This window comes from Plectrocnemia conspersa, unplaced genomic scaffold, assembly GCF_051122295.1.
Source record: "Plectrocnemia conspersa isolate PC_06_02 unplaced genomic scaffold, ASM5112229v1 ptg000011l, whole genome shotgun sequence".
NCBI lineage: Eukaryota > Metazoa > Arthropoda > Insecta > Trichoptera > Polycentropodidae > Plectrocnemia > Plectrocnemia conspersa.
The window spans coordinates 25,552,175-25,566,602 of NW_028277175.1; positions in this window are offsets into that span (position 1 = coordinate 25,552,175).

Genomic DNA, 14,428 nt, shown 5'->3' on the forward strand with positions numbered 1-14,428 from the left:
TAGTACATATCGATGTAGGGAACAATACATTTATTATTACATTATTATTAATGTGAAGTGCTTTGAAATACTATCGATAACTAAACATAGCTTATAACGATTTTTTTCATAAATTTTATAAATATTATAATAATTTAAGGTCATGATTAAAGACTAAAAATAAAATTAGGTTCGTTTAGCTTTTCTTCGCTAATGACAGCATAGAACAAAAAATAGACATGTATTTTATAGCATATTCATTTGCATTATTATAAGGGTGAAATGTCTATAAAACTATTTATCATTGTATTAAATTCCATTTGTAGCAAATATCCAAACAATTTGACGTTTACCTTAACGTAAACACATCAAACTGAAGCTAACAATCATCGCTAATATAATATGTATGCCATAAATAACATATGAGTATTTTTATGGTAAAACACTAGATTCATGTAATATTCGCCAGCACACTAATAATAGAAATACTGCTTTATTGCCCTTATTTAACTGTGAATTTTGATTGTATGTTTCATCAAAATTATAATCAACAATACATACGTAGTTTGCGTTAATAAATTCGGCTCACGTGTATTTAGCTTCCTTTATTATCAAATTCAATGTATACCTGAAACAAAATACACATGTCATTAGTTAAATAATACAAAATCAGTTCAATACTTATTGTTCGTATTTAACACTTTGCCTGAATATTATTTTTTAAGCGACCTTTATTTACAATATTTTTTTTTTTAAATTAAATAACATATTATATATTTTGTACAGAGGTATAAAAACGTATAATATAACTCAATAAATACATGCTTGATTAAAATTATAATGAGCAATGTTTTTTTCAATACCAGCTAAATATCATAGTTATAAAATAAAACATAGAATAAATTCTCTCGTAATATTCTAATTAATATTAAATTAAATTTCATATATACAAAATTGAGTCAGTAGTAAGTAAAATAATACACATTTTATTTATAATTTAATAACTTTTAATAGTCATAGTACACCTTAATATAATTACACTGACACGCTGTCAGATATAAAGTCTCCAATTACTCGAACCATGAACTACTCGAGTATCGAATATTAAAATTTTAAAATACTCGAGTACTCGAGTACTTTCGAGTATTCACCAAATGTACCAAAATAGCTATTATTCAAATTCGTGCACATATAAATCAATAAATAAAATACTTAGTATGTTAATTTTTACAATTATTTTAACTTCACGAACATACTTTTTAAAAACAATAATGCAAAAAGTGTCTCGAATTTAATATTACTGCTAACCTTAGGTTTTATTATTCCCGTTATGGAAAAAACCCTTTCCGTTGCTGTTGATGTTGGTCTTATTGTCATTAACGCGTTGGATAAGGCTTCTAATTTATATCTGTTCGCTTTTTATAGATATAAAATTTTTTGAACTCTCTTTTTATGTTCTCTTCTTTCATTCCCTTCTCTGCTTTTCTCTTATTTCCTTCGACTATTGACAAAATAGCATTTTGTAATTCTTCTTGATTAGATTTTTTTTTTTAACAATATACAATATTCTACTCCTTCTGATTAATGCGAAGAATTTAAATCTATATCCTTCGAAGATGTATTTGGGTGAATCCCTTTCACTCTAGAGCTAAACGGTTCGCAAAGAACTGACTTTACTTTAAATGCCTTTAAAACACACAATTGTTTTGATTTATATTTTAAGCTGAGGGATCAGTATAAACAATTTACAATACTTTACGCTATAACTGCATAGTCATAAAACCTAATTTTTTTTTTTTGATATTTCATATTGTTCATTGCCATAAATTAGATAAGTCGGGACTGTCGAACAGAAAACACAAAAGAAATTTCTCCGTCGTACCCACTAACATAGCCGACGACCGGAACTATGCAACTATGGAACTATGAAAAAATTATACCTGATAGTAACCGCTCTAACTCGGGACTTCAGGCATAAACGCCAAATAAAAGCAAGACGTTAACCTTTACCGGACCGAGTTAAAGTTATTTTTGTTTCTGAAATATTTCAAAATTTTTAATTTCGAGTATTAATCGAGTAATTTTCAAAATACTCGATTATCAAGTACTTGAAAAATAGACAAGTATACTCGAGTATCGAGTACTCGATTACTCGAATTGGAGACTAGTCAGATAGTATTAAAAAAAACTTTATATTCCTAATCACCTATTTGGCAGAAATTATATTTTTATTTAATGCATGTTCATCTTATGATCATTAATACAGATGTATGTAACTCTCCTCTCCTTAATGTAAAATTAAGATTTAGCAATCGTAGTTATAGATTTAAATTAATTTAATTAAAGTTAAATATAATGTTCAAATGAATAACTGCTGTGTTAATTAATGTCTTTTATATATAAATATAATATATGAGCTATAAACGTTATAAAACGTGATTATCGAATCATAGGTACAGACAACACTCCAAAAAAATTCAATATGTTAATGAGCCTTTGATAAAAGATATCATTTGGATCAAATATCGTCTCATTAGTGTAATATATTCACATAGTAAAAGTATAAACAAATAATTAAATTTTTGCAAAATGATTTAATAGACTAAATAAACACATTTCTGAAATTTTAATATGATATAAAGTATATTAAACAAAAACAAATAATTTGTGAAGTGGTTGTATTTACTAATAATTTATTAACAAATACAACCACTACTTGGTGACAACGCCACGCTGTCTAATTAATCACAGAAAACATAATAGACGTCACGTGACATTTCAGTGCTCAGAGGTCCGTAAAAAGCGAATTAGTCGCGATAGTGCCGCCATTTTAACTAGATAAAAAACCATATAGGGCAGCCCGCCGTCGCTTTGATTCGTGACCATATTTCATTGTGTATTGCCTCACACAAAGCGCGTCGGATGTATAAATCAACGACGGACAAAAGGGCACGGTGAGATGGGGGCCCGAAAGAGAGGGGAGGCGGTATGGGGTGGGCTGGGGCAAAGTCCGAGGTGGCGGGAAGTCGCCACTTGCGAGGCCTTTTTGCAGGACTCGAGGGCCCCCGGAAGAGGCGTGTATTGTTTTCGCGTATTGATTACCACTCCAAGACGATAATCAATCCGTCGACAATGAGCCCAATTTTAGACATACGCGAGGAGCGCTTTAAAAGTACTGATATTGTTGTGACCTTTAAAAATAAACTGTAGTGATTACTAAAATACATACTTATATTTAAACATTTTTCTGTAACAATGACATGATCTTGTCTATATTCAAGTTGTCATTTACCTTACAACGGACACACAGCACCAGTTGCTGATGCAGTCCAGCAAACACAGTCGTTTACCAAAGTTAGCTAGTGTGGAAATCATAGCAGGGCTTATGTAATATTGTAAACTATTTTTTAAATAAAAGTTATTACTGTTGGTATAATAAAAACTTTTAACCTTATTCACCAGCATTAAAAAAATATATTACTTCAACAGCTTTAAATAAAAATAAAATAATAACGATTGTGATGTCGTCGGTAAAAACGTTCAATTTGTGTTTTGTTGCTGTCTGGCTTTTAAGAATAGAGAGAGAGAGAGAGAGAGAGAGAGACCGTCTCGCGTTAACAAGCCATTGTTGGTGCAATCTCGACAGACTCGGCTGTATATTCTTCGCTCGCAGTGGTATTCGAGGATAAGCCAAACTTCGAAGATATTCGATTACATGAAAACAATTTATAAATTTGAACCTAGATTTTTTCAAATAAAATATCGCCGAAAAATCAGAATTTATGAATAGAATGTAATATGTATTTGAGTTACAACCACAAAAGATTTATTACCCTAGATTTAATTTTAGGGCGCTTTTCTTTAATACAAAGAGTGACTATAATTCCATAATCCCAGAACGCCGCATTTCGTCACGTTTTTATATGTATTAATAGAAGATAAATATGTAATTTTTTAATTATAAAACGGGTTAAATTTTACATCAGTAAAATATTAAATATTAATGAAGACAATATATAAAGATAAAATGACGTAGTTCGTAAGATTTAGACTGGTAACCCAGAGGTCTCGGGCTCGAGCTACGGCAACAGCAATAAATGATTATTTATTAAAAAGCTGAACTTAACTGAGAAATTATTTGAAATATACCCAATAATTTATAGTTATTTTATGTCACCGATTCCCAGATAGATCTTGTGAATAATACCCACTTGGAAATATTCATTATGTCTGATTAATTTATAAATACCTCATTAGGTAAATTAGACATAAAGTAATTAATATGAGCTGGTACAGTTATACTCCATTGTAACGCATTTGATTTACAACTGTCAGGTTAGAATGAGAGAACAAATAAAATAAGCTACAATGATCTACCAATTGCAGTTGAATAAAAATGTTTGCATTTTGCTTTTATCATAAATTTTAACTCAAATATATGTTTTGTTTAAAGAAATATTAATTGCATATATTTTATATAAACATCTAATTAGCTTTGTATTAAGAGTGAATATATGAATTTTTGGTAATATAATTATAAAACAAATATTATCGTATTTCATATTTTCTTACCTTGAATTTCTATTTTCTTGATTATTTCGACAATCTTGTTTTAGCAACAGTATTTTTATTATAAATGAATTTTCTCTTGTTATTAGTCAAATGAAAACTAATATTATAAAAATATTAAGAATAAATTTAATTTAATAGATTAAAGGTTAAACTTTTCGCGGCACCCTTGGAGCTTGCTAAAATTAGTTCAAGAGCACACTATGGTTGAGTGATTCTTGTATACAATAAGATCTAACATAATATAATAAAACAAATTTTGTATTCTAAATCAGATATTCCATATTAAATTATACATAGCAACGCATTAAATTGTACATAACGACGCATAACATATAAGGCATTTGTTATTCAGAAAGCAATTTTACGACAATATTCAACGGAAATTTGTATTTTGTTAAATATCATTTCAAAAAGCAGCAAATATTTCAAAAAAAATATCATAGCCATTTTCTGTTAAAAATCAAATTTGTACAAACATTTTTAATTGATTTACTACGGCTGCATTCTTTTATACCGCAGCATAAATAATGGCAGGCTTTTGCCAGAAATTTTCGACTCATTTTTAAGAAAGGTCTGTGACCGGAAAGTGGTTAAGACCTTTCGAAAAAATTTTTCAAATATTTGCCATTTTATATCTTGAATGGATCTTTTTATCTTGCATTTAATTTTTGATATTTTCAAATATGAATCCGTGCAGATTCGGCCCACCTGGCAGATGCGCCCCCACCGGCAACAATAAGAAACAAACCTTTGAGGATATTCCACGGACATCATCTCTCCGCCGGCTTTTCCGCCACTACTCGGAGAATAACGATACTCGCCCATCATAGTTATATCAATATATGTAATATAATCTAATAAATTATTACCAGTTTTCACTTGTGTCTTTCTGGCTGCGAAGGCAAACCAATTATGGTTACTAAATCTTAAAATTGCAGATTTTTTATTTATTTTAAAATATCATGAACTTTATAGACTATATGAAGAACACGATCTCGTCGAATCCAGCGTCTCAGATGGGTTTGACATATTTTTGCATTGAAGAAGAACAAAACTTGGATGACTAAATGGAATTCTCACTGATCTAAGGATGCTGGGTTTGTAGTACTGGAACGGCAGGCGAGAGACCAAGACGGCTGGAAAAGAATTATCGCTGTGTCCAAGGTTGGCTGTAACACGGATAAAAAAAGATGTTTAACCTTTGGAACACATTATTTATTTCGTGGCGAAAACTGGATAATTTATATATAGTATATATTTATATCTTGATTTTCAGTCGATTAAATTTAATAAATGATTTTATTTATTAAAAATACTTATAATGTATATTATCATACTATAAATAATAATATAAATTAGTAGCTCCTCACTAATTTATTAATTTTTTCATTTCTCATTACATATAACGTCAAAATGTTGTGTGATTTTTTTTAATTGGCAATCACTTTTTTTTTAAATGAAAATAAACTGTAACTCATTCGTACACTTAATATATAAATAAAGCATTAACACGCCTTCATTGTGCGTATTTAATGAAATTCAGAGAGCGTCGCATTTACGTAGGCGTAAGTCGATTACCGTCGCAAGTAACCACACGTTAAACGGTCCCGTAAAATTATGAAATTGCGGTCGCCCTAATTGGCCGTATTATATGCGTCGCGTTGCGTACGTCGTCGCATAATTGGCTATGGCGATAAATTTCCCCGGAAAATTTTCACGGCGTATTTTACGAAGGGCGCACCCGATACAATTTCTGGAGAGGGTCGATCGGGTTTTCATTAGCCGATTGCCGATATATATATATGGGGCGTGGATCGCGTGTCGTTATTTTTAGACGTTTATATCTGACGGTAGTTTATTAGAGAGCGTCTTAATCTGATAAGATATCATCGAGTTGAGTTATTATATGAAAAAAAATGGGAAAATAGAAATACAAAGTCAAGAAAATATTTATAATAAAAGTGACCTATAATATCATTAGAGCACTCTTGTTTTTATTTTTATTTAGTCAACCTAGACATGCATTCATTCAACTTTACAAAAGGAGGACCCTGATAAACTTTATTTATGTATTAAACTGATTTTAAAAAAAATACCACATTTAATAATATATATATTACAATTTACTTGAGTACACAAAAATACACATATTGTTCAATAGATTAAGAAAACTAATACCGGATATACAAGACCCAGCTCCAGAGCTTTACACGTTGCAAAAGAACATGAAAGCTACAAAATTCTATGAAGTGATCGAGTAGTCTGTTCAACCCAAAATTCTGCAAATATTTCTACACACGACCTCTGATCTGACAAACTAACAATCTCGTTGGCATACTAAGCGGTAAGAGTATTTAATTTATTTTTTTATTTTTACAAAAACATTCATCTGATGCATTAGAAAAATAAGTTTAAAATCTGATTTTATGCGAAGATTATTCTTTCATTATCATCAACAATATATTATATTTCTGAATATAAAAAATAAAGACATATTTTTATTATTTTATTATTAGTAAATTATATGTAGTTTAAATAATATTATTAATTTACATTTATATTAGAAAAAAATATGTGAAAATCAATTAAAATAAGTTAAATAACAAACGACGGATTGTGAGTGAATCGATAGTTCATTAGAATAGGAAATATCTTTGCGAGTAAAACGAAAAAGTTTTTTGGCGCCCTGTGCGACAAACAGATTTAGCGTTACTCCCCTATTTTACATCCCTATTTTGGCAATTAGGAATAGTTTTACGCTTTGTCAACACTTTGAAAAAGAGAGAGAGAAGAAGATAGAGGAAAACTTTGCTTTGCTTGGTTACGTAATGTATAATTATTATAATATCATCGCAAGTGACGTAATATATCTTATGAAAATACATGTATTTAAAAAATATGTAAGCGATACATATAAATATATTTACAACACAAAAATAAAGCTCATATTTGCAATGTTAGTTGTAGAAATAACATACAACTAATATAATTTTAGACCAGCTTTCTAAATTATTGCTAAAAAATCATACAGCTACTATAATGAAGCAATACACATAAATTGTTTTTACTCGTTAAAAATATATATTTATATTTTAATAGTACGTATAATAACTTCATATAATTTGCTATTTTGTAAACTTCAATTAGCTTAATATATGCATGTTTTGTAAAAGCAACATATGGTACATGTAAAAGTATAATAAATCACATTATTTGGCGGTTGGTTCTATTTAAACGGTTTTGATGCTAAATATATGCGTTTTTACTAAATATAATCATATTAATATACTTAAAATTAAATTAAGATCACAGCTTGCTAGTAGAAAGGCATCTGCTATACAACACATAGCAGTAGACAGTACTTAATAAGCTATCTGTATTTATAATCATTGTATGGACAAATTAAATAGCATAGGATTTTTCTAGTAAAAAGACATGTGCCACACGACGCATTGCAGTGAAGAATTTTTAAAATAATGAACGGTAAATTTTCGTAACATTGAAACTATGTATCAGTTCGATTAGTTTCTCTGTCAAATTAAGCACATGGTAATAATTTCCGAGTTTTTATTTAAATTCACTTACAGGCATAGCTTTGGAGTTATTTTTTTCCCCAATAATACAAGATCTCACAACCAATCATTATAATTTTTGACATAAGTCCGACTCACGTTATAGGCGCTGTGTAAATCGAGTGATGGTTTATGTAAAGTTTTGACAATAATAATCAGTCTTTAAACAATATGGATTTGAACCCTTTGAGTAGTAAATTAATATTAATAACACATTTGTTATTTTGTTAGTAGACACTTGAGAGTGAGTTAATTTTACGTATTTTTCCATAATTATTTTTTTGTTATTTATTTATATTGCATTTATATTAAATAATTATAGAAATAAATCCGTGTTTATTTATTTATTTTACTACTTTTCTTGTATTTGTTTGTTGTAATAATTTATTTTAAGATTTTTCTAATATATTTATAACTTTTTTATATATTTTTTATCTTTTGTGAAATCTTTTTATATTTATTCAGAGGCTTGCAATATTTTTTTATAAAATTAATAAAACATATTTTTGTTTTTGTTATTGGTATTATTTTCTATAAAATTCATCAAATAAAAGATTTTTTTATATAAATATAAGGCTTTTTATTTATTATTTTTTCAGTTACATGTATATGTAAACATATAAATAGATGAGGTATCTCAAAACAGTGAAATATCGACTGCCGTACATGTACGGCGATACCGCTCAAACGGTTAATAAACTTTTTAAATTCAACTGAATAAATATATACGTGAAAAAATCGAAAAGAAATGTTTTAACCGTGTTTTCATATTTAAGTTGACGATTGAAAGACTTCTGGAGCTTGGTTTCCAAATGTTTTTTTTTATATTTATTTAATATTTTTATTTATTTTTTATTTATTGTTCACTTTAAGTGAATCACCTAACAGAAAAACAATCTTAAATCTATAAAAAAAAATATATAGGTGATATAAAACTTTACTCTTTAATATCAATACAAATGTCTTTCGCTTTAAAATGAAATTCGTCCGTTTTATATGTATAAAATACTACTTTAAAGTTAACCGTGGTCCATTGTAGTCTTCCAAGTGCGACACGACCTCGTCCCCTGATTTAAAGTACCATAAAATTACCATACAGTGGATTAAGTGCTTTCGAAATTATTTTAGTCGGCTTAATAATAGTTGATAGTGCAATTGATTGCAGAAGTACAAAATGGGCTTTGGCGTGTAGCCAGCATAGGCAAATCTCTAATGAACTTGTTATCAATGCATGCATATTAAAAATCAATGCTCTATATAAATTAAACACTACAATATTTCTATTGTATAGTAAAAAACCACAATGAAATTCTATTTAATTGTAGTTGAATGCAAGACAGCTATTTAATTAACGTTAAAAATAGGTAATAAAATTAAAGTAAACACTAATAAATATATATGTTTTGAAACTCAAGCCAACTATTAGTGACTCAAAAGTGGCGTCTGAGCTAAACCAAAATTTAATGATATTGCCGATTGAAGTGAAAAGGCTACTTGCATACTATTCAATGGAGATTGAATATATAGTCACGTACTTGTTACATTGTTAACTTAAATGACTATGAACTCAAAATTATTGTGAGAGAGGTTAACACTCAAGAAAACAAAGTTTTGATGAAAGTGACTACTCTGATTCGGAAAAAAATGTTTTAGAAATATTTTTTTGCGATTACATAAATTCAGCATGGTTTTTTCGTTTGGTAGTCCTCACATTCTCACAAAACGACTACTTAACGTTCGGATGATGTATAAAAAAACAAGTGTAAGTATTCTTACACGTCACGCAGACCCTAACAAAAACTGAAGTGTTGACATTTAAGTCAAAATAATCGATTTTATTTGTATATTTACTGAGCCGACTGTGCTTCCTAATAATTCCAAAACAAAGTTTCGATAGTAATTATATTTTTACTAGATAATCTGTACTTATACATATATAGACGTCCGGCGCAAACAAAATAATTTCTTACGATATCAAAAGTCATAATTTAAACGACATAATTAAAGATAACGATAACGGCTCGGCGTTTACATAACAAAAGTCAATTAACGGGCGGTCGCCGCCGTTGCCGCGACTTATAACGCGATAAAAGTCCGGATGAAATTTTAATCATCACGCTTTTTTGCCGCCGGGAGATTTTCGTTAGTAACGGCGCGTTTTACGGCGGCCGTTACGCCGTTGCTTCTCTTACACACTCTCTCCTTCTCTCTTTCTCTATCCACTATAGAACCGCGATTACGGTCGTTGTTACCTTTTTATTATGGATCTTGAAATACGAAGACGAAAATGCTGAGAGAAGCGAGCCTTGAAAAAAGACGATTGTCTAAAGAAAAAAAAATATATGGGAAACTTTAAATCATCTATAAGACGTTAAACCTAGCAATACGTTTACCTTCTAATAGATGATCTTTTCTGTTCTCATCGGTCCTTTGTGAAGCTGGGACGAATGAAAGAAAAGCACAATTTGGATCCAATCGCGTTATATTTTATTTTTTTACATCCCTAATTAAAAATGTAATATCTATTACAAATGATACGTTGAACAATAACAATGTGTCTTAAGCTTAAAGTTTTTTTATATTGTAATATTGCCTTTAAAAGTATGTGTGGTTATTGTGCAACATTCTCAGCTGTTCCGAAATTTTTATTTCAACAGTGTTGAACAAGTCGTAAAAAAACAAATAATGTGTCCAGAAAAATCCAGGCATTCATTATATTTTCTAAGCGATGATCTCCTACCAACTTAAAATAATATATAATACCCAAATCTGTTTGTATTAAATAAAGCATATTGCTACTTATTTAATAATCAGATCAAAGTATTTCCTCGTTTTGAAATAGGTCATGAAATGCCAATTTTAATGCTGAATATCCTCTTACGTATAACAAATAACTTATCATTCCTATCTATTAGTGATTCAAAACTTTTCAAGTAATAATGCTATTCATAGCAGCAAGCATCAACGAAACTCATATACATTGAAGCCTCGTTGATATTGCTCGTACGAAACCGCACAGTGAATGCTCTGCGGTGTGACGTCACGGGCCATTTCGCGATGACGTCATAACCTATATTTCATGCACTCACACACTCTCGCTGCTCATCTCAAAAGCCAGGTACATAACACGTGTGCAGCAAAACTGATTTCGCTTTAATGAAATGTTGGTTCCAGTTAAACTTTGCTATCAAAAAATAATGAAGAGTGCTTTTGAGCCTTAGCATTTCTACCGTTCCTTATAAGAAATTTTGTCCTTAAACTTAATACAATAACGTCAGACGACGTGTCACGGGAAACGTTTTATTATTCAAAGCAACAATCGAAATTAATTGTCCCTTATTAAGAGCACGGCGTGGGAAACTCAGAACCATATATATTATAAATAATAAATTGTAATATACTCCAAATGAATATTAGCGCTGTGCTTTTGTAATACAATATTTTATTTGCTTATTTAAAATTATGTTTCATTTTTAATACACATATTGTGCCACTATTGTGTTTTTCAAATTTTCGAATCCGTCCATATAATCTAGAGCTTCCCAACCATTTTCGGACTACGGCATATTACTAAAAACATATAAATTAATATTGATTTACATACTTCTTAGTGTCAGATATCTTTCGTAGTTTATCGACAAAACACGTTAAGTGTTGTGAGTCGATCGACCCACCATACATACGCTTATAAGACTTGCAATATAGTTAAGGTCAGTGCAGGGCCCGACCCGAAGAGCAAGCAGTACAGGCGATCACCTGGGGCGCTAGATCTTGTGGGGCGCCATGTTACCAAATAAAGGCACAATATTTACTTAAAATTATCAAAATATATTGTTAAAGAATATAATCTGATATTATTTGCCGCGCTGGTGGGCTGACCTAAGCGATTCGCTGTAATGTTATTAAAACATGTATATATTATCTATATTTAATGTGAATTCAAGAAGGTGGAAGCCGTGAAGTCGGGCTGTTAAAAGATTACCAGTATGGAGAGGAGCCGCCAACGACGATCCTACATAGATAAAGTTCGCTATTAAAATGTTAAAAACTGCTGCAGTGACCGTGTCTTAAAAACAAATAATTGACAAAATGTGAAAAAATAAATTTTTAATTTTTATTTACCTTTAACTTTTAATATAAAATATTTTTACTCTTCTTACTTTTTTCTCTAAGATGTTTTTTAGCAAAGATACTATTTTTTTGATTTTTTGAATAGCCACTATTTTGAAACAAAATGGTGGATATAGCTGGCTAGCAAATATATCTGAGATGTTTACAAGGTCTATATTTTGGCAACCAAATTATGCTGATACAATAAAAGCAGCGGAAGTTGTCGGGATCAATTTTGAGTAAATTTATTATTTATAGGCTAAATGTGTTTTTATAAGGAATTAAGTTAGGTTGAGTTAGGGTATGCTACGATTTATCGTAGCATAACCTAACTATCGTAACATAGCCTAACTCATAAGATTTTTTTGTAACGGATGCAAGGTACCCAGGCTACATATTATGAGAGAGGTCCAATTTAAAAAAAACTGAACCATTTATAAAAATTTATAATTTAAATTGTTTTTTTTTAATTGACCATTCTTTCTATGAATTTATCTACATATAGGGGCAGTAACAAGGGCGGTGAACCAAGGTGCAAGGTATCAATATTTCACAGTATAAGAAACTACATTTAAAAAAAAAACTATTCAATTAAAAAAAAAAATTTTCAAATTTTTTTAAAAATATTAAAAAAAATTTTAACAAATTAAAAAAAAATTTTGAATTTTTTATAAAGATTAAAAATTTAAATTATTTTTTATAAAAATTTAATATATTTTTTTTTAATTGCAACTTCTTATACTGTGGAGCCTGTGACCTTGCACTTGTTGCACCGCTCTAGTAACTGCCCCTATATGTAGATAAATTTATAAAAAAATATTTAAATTAGTTATTTAAAAAAAAACAAATAAAATTATTAATTTTTATAAAAGATAAAAAATTTTTTTTTTAATTGGACCTTCTCATAATATGCAGGCTGGGTACCTTGCACCCATTGCATCGCCCTAGTGACCGCTCTATTTGTACCTAAAGGTATAAAATTAAGAACACGTATACATAAATTTTTATTTTCCCTGTAACAAAAATCTTTTAAGTTAGGCTATGTTGGGTTATGCTACGATAATTAGGTTATGCTATGATAAATCGTAGCATACCCTAACTCAACCTAACTTAATTCCTTATAAAAATACAAAATGCTTGAAAATAATAAATTTACTCAAAATTAAGGTTCCGATAACTTCCACTGCTTTTATTGTATCAGCATAATTTTTTTGCTAAAATATAGACCTTGTAAACATCTCAGATATATTAGTTAGCCAGCTATATCCACTATTTTGATTTAAAATAGCGGCTATTTAAAAAATTAAAAAAATTGTATCTTGATTAAAAAACATTTTAGAGAAAAACGTAAAGGGAGTAAATCTATTTAATATTAAAAATAAAAATGAAAATAAAAATTTAAAAAAAATTTTTTTTTCATGTTTGTCAATTGATTGTTTTTTTAAGACACGGTCGCTGCCACAGCATTTAACATTTTAAATAAATTTTGTATTTATTTTTGCTCAGTTTGTTATGCATGTTAGTTTTTTTCACTTTTTAAATGAAAATTGCGGCTCTTCTTATAATATGTAGCCTAGGTGCCTTGCTTTAATAATGGGGCATCCCTTAAAATGGTGTGTAACTCTTTACAAGTTGTTAGTCTGACCTAAAGTCCAGAGCATCGCCTTGTCGTAGGCTGCTAAATATTCACAAATATATCATTTTGTACTCTCACTTGGCATTTGACATTTCTCATTGTGAGTTTCACCAAGGATATTAGTTTTTTGGAACACCCTACTCTGTACTCTTTAAATTATTCCACTCGACGAGAAAAAAACTACAAATTCTTGAATAAATACACTTGCAAAAAAGAGTACGTTACAATAAAGAATTAGATTACTTTAACTAGAATTATATTTTTGAGCTCATATAATGAGTTATTAAAGTATTAATAATGGGGGGGGGGGGCAAAAATTTAGTTTTTGCCTGGGGTGCTAAGTAACCTAGGACCGGCCCTGGGTCAGTGTAAGCTTATTTATACATATTTAAAGTTCAATTTTTGTGACAGTATAGAATTCTTAAGCATACTGTATATGTTAGCTATCAAAATCCAATGTGTCATTTTTTTGCATAATGGCGACAAGTATAAAAACTTAAACACTCGTAACTCAGTAGGTTTGAATTTTAACAAGAATATCGCTATATATGAAACGTTT